Below are 9,825 nucleotides of genomic sequence, written 5' to 3'. Positions count from 1 at the left end.
TTGTTACCGTGAATCTTGGATGAAAACTATTCTCAGCTCCATGTAGAGGTATTTTGATCCTTTATAGAGTGTGTATCTAGGAGCTGGCTAGATAGGGTTCGTTAACCCTGAACATGTGGGTTTTTTGTTTTGTTTTGTTTTGTTTTTTTGTATTGGGGATTTAACTCACAACCTTACGCATGCCATGCAGGTGCTTATGCCACTGAACTAAATCCCCAGCTGGCAGTTAGCCCTGAATTTACAGGATCTCACACACTTCAAGACTCAGGACAGGAAGACAAGAAATTTACAGGGGCCTTCATCTATACCCAGAAGCCTCCAGTCATTGCCCTGCACCTTGATCACCTAGAAAAGCAAAGCCAGCCTCACATGACTGAGGCCACCACAGACATAATCCAGTCCTGGAAACAGAACCATGCCCACCCATAAAGATTCCAGAACTGTGACACCAGGAGTGAGACAATGATCAACTGGGTCCAGCCCAGCAGCTCATCCATGAATGCTGGCCTCTGCCTTTGCATATGGAGCAGTCTGAATGCCTGTATTACAGTGTTCCCCCTCCACCTACCTAAGCTGAAGTCCTTTCCTATCCTCCCTCTAACTCTCCGATTAAAGGTCCATTTCCCCTGTATAGATTTGTGGTTTAGTTTTAATTCCCATTATCATTAAAAGCAAAGACCCAAGCTAGCCAGGGACCCAAGCAAGTAGTAGAATGGGATATGAAAAACAGACATTGAAAGAGAACTTATAAAAGTTAACCTCAATCCACTTTACAATTTCTGGTGGCCAAAAGCAGACCATACTGTCTAAGCAGCACCTGGCAAGATTTGAGGCTCGTGTCAGGATGGATGGTAAGGCAAGTATTAGGGTATATGTAGGTACTGTGTGTTGTAGTGCAAAATCAAAATCAAAATCACTACATGGTAGCTCATATATGCAAAGCAAGGGATTACCAGCTTACATAAACATGGCTGTATGTCTTTTATATCCATAGTCGTAACCAAACACACCCATTTGGATTATAGCAAATTGTCTTAGAAGAATTCACACTTTCTACTTCAACTCTGAGGCCATTTCTCTCTATCTGAGGACCAATGTGAATTTTCACCACCCTGAAAAGCTGTTGAGTTCCAGTAGCTGGATGCTACCTTGTGGCTATCCTTACAGTGGTCCCCAACTCAGGCTGTGGTTGGTTCTTACAGTGACTTACAATAGAGATCATAGCTGGAATCTATAGTATTTTGGTGTTGATTTTTTTGGCATTGATGACCCTCTTTTGCCACTGAAGTTGTGACAATATGAGCATTGTGATGCCTGTGTGTTTATAATACATGCATACATTGTATCATTTATGCATCCTGCATAAATGTATCATGGATCAGTAGCAAATGAGTTGCTGGAACAGAGGGAGATAGCCCTATTTTAGAATAATTTTCAGAGGGAATCTATATCATGATAACCAGAATTAATGACATCTAATGAAATAATCGTGTCTGCTTTATGGAGGGTTGGTGGTGTTTTAGTATATATTGGCATTCACTTGGTGACTTAGGAAAATACAAACACATGAAGGACTTTGATTCATTTGCTACTTTAAGGTTAAAAGCAAATCACTGGACAGTTCTTCATAAGACATATTATTCTTTTTTAAATGTCTTTGATAGCAATAACCTCTAGGAAAGGATGGGTTGTTTAATATGTACTTTAATTCAGGTCACCAAAATACCAAGCTATAAAATTTCAGCAGATGACAATCATATAACCAGTGGAACTTTTATATGCAAATTTATCATGACAGAAATGGAGCAAATGCACCAGGAATTAATAAAATAGCCAATAAGGAAACATGGATTAAAACAAAACCAAACAGAACAATAAGAGGAATTCATGCTGTTTTTATCCAGAGATGCTGCATGGTAAAAATGGTTTACTTTCTTTTCCCTACATATTTTGGAGAAAAAAATAGAATAAAAGAAACTGGGGCAATTTACATGCAGGGAGTTTGAATAGACAAATATAGCCTTTCTGGTAAACTGTAAATTTAAATTCAAAGTCTAGATGCTGGAGTGAACTGGTAAAGGTAGGTGGCGGGGAGCCAGGGATCAAGATCTTAGATTCAGTGGGGCTCAGGCCTCTCTCCTGGGGCACAGAAGCAGGAGGCCTTCAATTTAGAGGTGAGCTGTGGGCCTGAAAGCAAGCCCCAGGAGTGCAGCATAAGTTCTGTGAACAATGATAAAAATAAAGATCCTAAAGGGTAATTGTTGTCCTGGGATGGGATCAATCAGACCAAGCTGAGCAGAGAGGAAGGAAGGATTAGCTTTGGCAAGAGAGCTCTTCCTTCAAAATAAGCATGCTCTGGAGGAGTCTCTTCAGTGGATAAGATTAGGGATCTTGGCTCCTGTTTTGGTTTGGATCTAAATGTCTCCCCAGGAGCCTCAAGGACAAGGCAGCAGAGACTTTAGCTCATAGACAGGGCTTTGGGAAGATGATTGGTCGCCAAGATGCTATAGCTAATTTCTGCTAAGGGGTGCATGGGTAGGAAGAGGAGGGCCACCGGGGACATGACCTGGGACGGTGGCTTTTCCTTCCTAGCTCCTCCCTCCTCTCTGGGGTTCCAGACCACCAAGCCTGGAGAAGCTTTTCCCCTATCGCAGGCCTCTACCCTGTCATTTTCTACCTTGAAGCCGCCAACCAAGGACTCTCACTGGGAGCCAAAATAAATCTCTCTTCTTTTACATTGTGGATGTTGGCTACTGTGTCTTAGTGACAACAAAATGATTGAGACATCTTCCCGCTTGCTAGCTGTGATGTGACCTCTGCCATGCCTCACTTTGTTCATATTATTATTCCTAATAACAGGATACTTCATGGTGTTATTGGCAAGATTAAATTATATATATATATATATGTATATGTATAAGTACCCAAAACAGTACCTCAAAAAAGTAATCAATAGACCCTCCACTCATATTTCTAGATTGGCAGCTGTAGTCCAGTACCAGTTTGCATACTTAAGGATAACATAGCTCCAAGTGTTATCAGATAGTTCCTTTAGAAATGGCTTGCCAATTAAAAATATTACACATCCTTCTTGCTTCTAACAAAGAATTAAGCAAGACAAGCCAAAAACAGTACCAAAAGTTAATTTGAAAAGTGAAGGATGGCCGGGCGTGGTGGCTCACACCTATAATCCCAGCACTTAAGAGGCTGAGGCAAGAGGATCATTTTGAGTTCGAGACCAAAATGGGTTACAAAGTGAGCTCAAGCCAGCCTGAATAGCATAGAGCGACCCTGTCTCAAAAAAAAAAAAAAAAAAAAAAGTGAAGGATGAATGAATATGAGAGAAATTAGCTAATAGTGAGATTCTCTTGCAGTGGTCTTCTTTCATGCCATCCACACCTCGGAATTTGGGAGAAGTTCTACATAAGGGTCCTGGGATTGCCCAGGGATCTCATTGTTTGTTTTGGTTTCTTGAGACAAAGTCCTACTATGTAGTGTAGGCTGGCCTTGAATTCATGGCAATCCTGCCTCAGCCTCCCAAATTGTGGGATTTAAAGTTGTGATACCACTCCTGGCATGCCCTGGGATCTTGTCATTGACAGGCATGAGCTACCACACCCACTCATTTCCGCAGCCAGTTTAGTTACACCCTACCTCTATCATGAGGGTGGTCCCAGGGCCACATGTATATCAGGATGATCTGGAGCAATTGATAGAAGTAGATTCCTGTTGCTCCATCCTGAACCAGAGTCTGTTAGAGTAAGATCAGCCTATAGAGGTTATCTGTATTTTTTTGAGATCTCTATTTTTAACAATACCTCCAAAGTAATCTTCCATACCCTAAATTTTGAGACACTCTGGCTCAAGATGAGCCCCACAACTATTCAAAAGCCCAGTTTCCAAGGTAAGATGAGAAAAATCCTTGCTTTGAACACACATTCCATCATTCTTGCTATTTTCTGAAGCAGTTCTGGAAGTCCTGCTTCCTGGGTGTCTTTAGTTGTGCTAAAGTCTCTGCTGCCTTGTCCTGAATTGATTCGCAATGGTTACCTCATGGTGATTTTGACTTGGAGAAGAGCCAGAAGTCCGTGGTGCTGAATCCTGTGAAAAAGGTGGATGAACACACACCATGATGTTTTCATGAACCTGACTTTTTGCTTGGTGAAAGAGTTTTGCCCCTAGACTAAATTACAGGACATTATGGCAGTAGTTCAACATGGTGGAAGGCCAAATCAGGGATGCTTAGCCTGATGGCCACTTCCTCCTTCTTCCCTGATTACAACTTCCTCCTTCCTTTCCCAGTGTGCAGGAAGAAAATTCCAATCAGCTCCTTGCTCATCATCAATGCCTGCCCCAAGCACCACATCTGGTCAAAGGTCACATATAGCCTACACCCCCACATCCGGGCAGAGGAGAAAGCCAAACCCTTGCTGGTTGTGGGCTTCTCTTCATGTCCTTTAAATAAAAAGGCCAATTTTACTTTTTCTTATATTCTGCACCTTTATTGTGCCAGAATACAGGCCTCATAAAGACAGCCAGGAAAGAGGACTTCCACACCTGCTTCAGGATGCTTCCTGAGTATGGTAGGAAGTGTGCTGTAAGTGAGGGGCAGTATTCCAAGGGGGACTAATGGCAATGTATCTTTCAGTATAATGAATCGTAAACTATTTATTTACTTTGGTTTTTTTTTTTTTTTTTTTTTTTTTTTTGTCGTTTTTCAGTACTAGGGATCGAACTCACACTTGCAAGGCAGGCGCTTATGCCGCTGAGCTAAATCCCCAGCCCCATTTACTTTGTTTTTTGAGGGAGGGTCTCACTATGCAGTGCAAACTGGCCTTGAACTTGCTTATGTAACCCATCCCTATGGCCTCCAACTCATAGGGATCCTCCTGTTTCAGCCTCTTGAGTGTGGGGATTTATGGGCCTGCACCACTATGCCTGCCTAAATTTTTAAAATTTAAATATTCACTGTATATTTCAGCCACACTCAAATTTCACAAACCCTCTTATTTCTTTAGGTATATTTATTGCCTTCCTAGTTCTGTTTCCCAGTTCCAAATAGCTTTCAACTTCCCATTAATTCTCCATTAAATTGAAGCTACTGTCCAAATTCTCTAAACTTATCTTTAAGAGCAAGGACATTTTTCTTTTCTTTTTTCTGTATTTTTATTTTATTTATTTATTTATTTTGGTCTTTTTGAGACAGGGTTTCATTATGCAGTTCAGGCTGGCCTTAAGCTCACTTTGTAGCCCAGGCTGGTCTTGAACTCACAATGATACTCCTGCCTTAGCCTCCCGAATGCTGGGATTACAGGTGTGGGCCACCATGCCCGGCTCAGGGACATTTTTCTTATTCATTCATATTTATGTTCCTAGATCCAACACCATGAGTGACACAATGAACAATGCAAACGAATGCACAGATGGTTCAAGACTTGGCCAACCGTAGATATAGCCAGGGTGGGAATTAAATCTTCCCACAGGCTCAAGCCAGGGGCAGGATGGACTCCAGAGGCAGCAGGTGGGAGGTAGCCCTGGAAGAGACAAACTACCTCAGCACTCACTCAGTAGCAGTGAAGCCAAGGTGCTCTAGTTCCTGAGTGCAGCAATGGAGGAGGAAAAGGAGAAATTCAGGCCAAAGACCCAGCCACAGCTCTGAAGGGGAACAGTGGTGATCTAGCCCCACAGCAATTAGATAAGGAAGCCAGAACCCCACCCGCAGGAGATTACTGTGGCAGCCTGGTGTGGTGGTGCACAGCTATATCCTAGCACTCAGGAAGCTGAGGCAAGAGAATCATGGTGAGTTTGAGAACAACCTGTGCAGGCTGCATAAGCAAGTTCAAGGTCAGCCTGCACTGCATAGTGAGACCTTGTCTCAAAAAAGACTAAACTAAACAAAACAAAACTTACTATGGCAGAGTAGGAAAGCCATCAGAGCACTGGACATGGTGATGACCCAGGGGAATGAAACTCCCAACCTGCTAGATATCTGAAAAGCCAACATTCAAATTTTACACATTTGTCTAAAATCAAGGAATGAATTCTAGGAACAACAGAGGTAAAGTGTAGAAAGAATTTATTGAGAGAAGTTCTAAGAGGCAGCCCAGAAAGACGTTGCCCACAGTCTTCAGTACTTTATTCCAGTTACTGGGACAAAACACCTGCCACCCAAAATGAGGGAAGGAAAGGTTTATTTAGCTCACTGTTTGTGGAGGTTTCAGTCCATAATCAGCTGGCTCTAAGGCAGCATGGCATGACACAGGGAACACTTCAAGGCAGCAGCCAGAGCAAAAAGTGGGGAACAAGTCCCTTCTCCTCTCTTACATTGTATACAGGCCAACCCACAGCCTCAGGGCTGGTGTGGTACTCACAAAACCTCTGTGTCCTCCTCTTGCACAGGATGAGGATATTTACAAAGTAAGGATCCTGGCTCCCTGCTGGGTCTCTTAGTTAAATCTCAAGTTGACACAATGTATCAACCATAACAGGCAGGGGACTCCACTTCTCAAGGATATTTTATTGAACAGAGTTATAGAGCGAGGCAGGCTTAAGTTGGGACAAAACTATAACCAATCAATAAGCTTGCAAGTATATGCCTGGAGATCATGAGGTCCTGAGTTTGAGTCCCAGTACAAAAAAAAAAAAAAAAAAAGATTGCAAGTATATTTGCTTAGGTACTATTGATCCTAATAGGATAGGTGTGAGGTGGGACAAAACTATGGTCAACCAATAAATACACAACAAGTACAGCTGCTTGGGTATTATCGATTAAATAAGGGGATCAAATGGGAAAGCAAATCACAGAGCAAGCACACATGGGCAGACAATGACTCAGTGCTCATCAGAGATGGCAGCTGGGCTTTAGACACTGTCAGGGGCAATTGAATTCAGGAGCAGAAACTTGGTCAGAGACCTATAATTTGTATCGTGAAATACCTATAAGTTTGCTATTTTATGAACGTATTTTTTTTTTGTCTTTTTCATTTTTATAGGTACCAGGGATCGAACTCATGACCGCCTACTTGCAAGGCAGGTACTCATGCCGCTGAGCTAAATCCCCAGCCCCTTATGAATGTATTTTTACACATATATTTTTACATATAATTGTAACCCCAACACCAGAACTTAGGAGGCTGAGGCAGGAGGATTGCCATGAGTTTGAGGCTAGCCTGGGGAGTTCAAGGCCAGCCTACACTACATAGTGAGACCGTACCTCAAAAAACAAAAACCTGAAGAAACATTGCCTAATTTTACTTGTGACATGATTTGGAAATTAAGATCAAATTCATTAGGTGTGGTGGTGTACACCTGTAACCCCAGCATGTGCAAACTGAAGCAGGATTGCCATGAGTTCAAAAACAGCCTGGGCTACGCAGTGAGTATTACTACATTGACACGAAAGTAATTATCTTTTCCTAACAGAGCTGGAGCTAGTTGATTTTTGCATAAACATAATTCAATTTAGTAAGTGTTTCCTAATAAAGGCACAATTAACTAATCTGCTCAATTGCAATGTTCACATTAAATTTCCTGTTCTCATTGCAATTAACTACTCCCATAAGACATTTCTTTCCTTCTTCAAGTGTCTGTCTTTCTGTCTTCCTGTCTTTCTTTCCTCCTGAATAGCACATCTGATGTTGAGTTGTCTGGGAATCATCGTGGCTCCTCCCTAAATAGATGGCAGAGTGTTTGAAAGCAAGCATGGCTATTAACCAGTCCTCCCAAGAAGTGATGGGATGTATAAACCTCCTCCTTCCCCAAACACTAATAAAATCTTTGAGGACCACGTAAGGTTGAACTCTGGATCAGTTATGTAACACAAAATAAAACAAAAAACTGCAGAGTGTGAAGAACACAGATTTAGTCAGTAATCTTAGTATATCCTGGCTTTTTGATTTTAGCTAATGTTTTAAAATCTCTGTCTCTATAACATTAGTAAAAGTAAGAGTAATAATACTGATCTTTATCTACCTTAGATTGCTCATAACTGTGAAGTTCCCTCCTAAGTTATTCATGGCATGCAAATATCATGGCATTAATGGTTAAAATGTTTTTTTTTGTTTGTTTTGAGTGGGGAACTCAATTATGAAGCAAACTTGGAAAAATACTGGCTACTATTATTACAGACAGCTAATTTGGGTAGAAATATTGTAGGAAATCAGACAGGGCTGGGCCTTCAAGGAGTCAATGCAGAAGACAGTGGTGGCAGGAGGCCTATTCGCTGAAGTTCAGGCTTCAAGAAAAGAGAAACTACTCGAGAATATATTTTCCCTAGAGATGAACAGCAGAGATTGATATTCTAAGTAGGCATCAGTCACCTTGGGGTGGGGACCAAACCTCCTTAACCCGCCCCTTCCAGGTAGGTCCTTATCTGCCCATGTGCGCTTGCTCTGTGACTTGATTCCCCATTGGATCCCCATTTAATCAATATTACCCAGGCAGCTATACTTGTTGTGTATTTATTGGTTGACCATAGTTTTGTCCCACCTCACACCTATCCCATGATTTCCCATTGAATCAATAGTACCTAAGCGATTATATTTGCAATGTTTGGGGGGGGGTTGTTTTTTTTTGGGGGGGAGGGAGTTGTACTGGGAATCAAACTCAGGATCTCATGCTTGCCAGGCATATACTCGCAATCTTATTGATTAGTTATAGTCCTGTCCCCCCTTAAGGCTGCCTCAACTCATAACTTTGCTCAATAAAGAAGTGGAGTCGGTGAGCAACCCACTTTCTAGGTCCCTTTCTGTCCCTCTTGGAAGCTTTCTTTCAAGAAATTCTTCCGACTCTTAACCTCTGTCGTTCCTGGAATTCATTCCTTGCTCTTAGAGAATACGAATTCGGTGTTTCAGATATCTAGCAGGTTAGGAGTTTCGGTCGCCTATATCAATAGCATAGATTTATCAGTCAGGATAGACTCCTGGAGCGGGAGCGGGTCAGTGAGGAGTGCTCACCGCTGGAAGAAGCCAGAGGTCGGGCGGAACCTACACATACATGGCTTTTGCAGGGAGGAAGTCACTCTCTGAACTGGTGCGGTTCACACCAGTCACCTCCTTTCTGGCTGAGATTTTTGTCCCTATTACCCCCCTTTGAGGAACCTCATGAGACTACAGCCCAAAGGTCAAAACCACAATGCAAACAAGATCATAATTAAGTGTAACTGAGTTGGGGTCACTTTCGCAGCTTAAGTTACTCCACAACGCATGCGTCCCCAGCACTGGTGGGATGCTCCGATGAGTGCTCCAGGCGGATGTATGCTCGGGGTGAGCGTCCCTGAGGCTCCGCCCACAAGTCTAGGCGCATGCGCTCTCTTGTCTTTCCCAGCTGCGGAGGGGAGAAAGTCCTGGAAGGAGCTGACCGGAAGGCAGAGCAGAAGAGGAGCTGGTTCTCCAAAAAGCGCGGAATGCGGGGTTCTGACTGTTGTGATTTAGGGAAAGCCAGCCTCCTCTTCCCCTGTGGCCCTCAGATCGGCTCCTTCCAGGAATTTCTCCTCTCTACCTCCCGCCTCACTGCCCGAGGCCTTAGGGGGGGTTGGGCAGTGGGGGAGGGAGGTGTCTGCCCTCCGCTGTGCCCCCAGCTTCTGTTTTACTTTCTTTAAAAAAAAAAACCAAAAAACCATCTATAAAGAGATTAGGGATTAAAAATCCCAGGAGACATTTGCCATGATGCTGTTTGTTTTGTGGTGCTGGGATCTAACTTAGAGCCTCACAAGTGCTCTATCATTGAGTAGACCCCAGCCCCAAAAATGTACTTCTGATCTCATAAAATTCAAGTTAATCTTCCAGAATGTTCTATTTGCATACTTAACGTATACATATATGACTC

This window comes from Cavia porcellus, unplaced genomic scaffold (assembly GCF_034190915.1).
Source record: "Cavia porcellus strain 051 isolate PalLab524CR breed Dunkin Hartley unplaced genomic scaffold, mCavPor4.1 scaffold_7, whole genome shotgun sequence".
NCBI classification, from domain to species: Eukaryota; Metazoa; Chordata; class Mammalia; order Rodentia; family Caviidae; genus Cavia; species Cavia porcellus.
Note: the sequence above shows the minus strand (reverse complement) of the source record.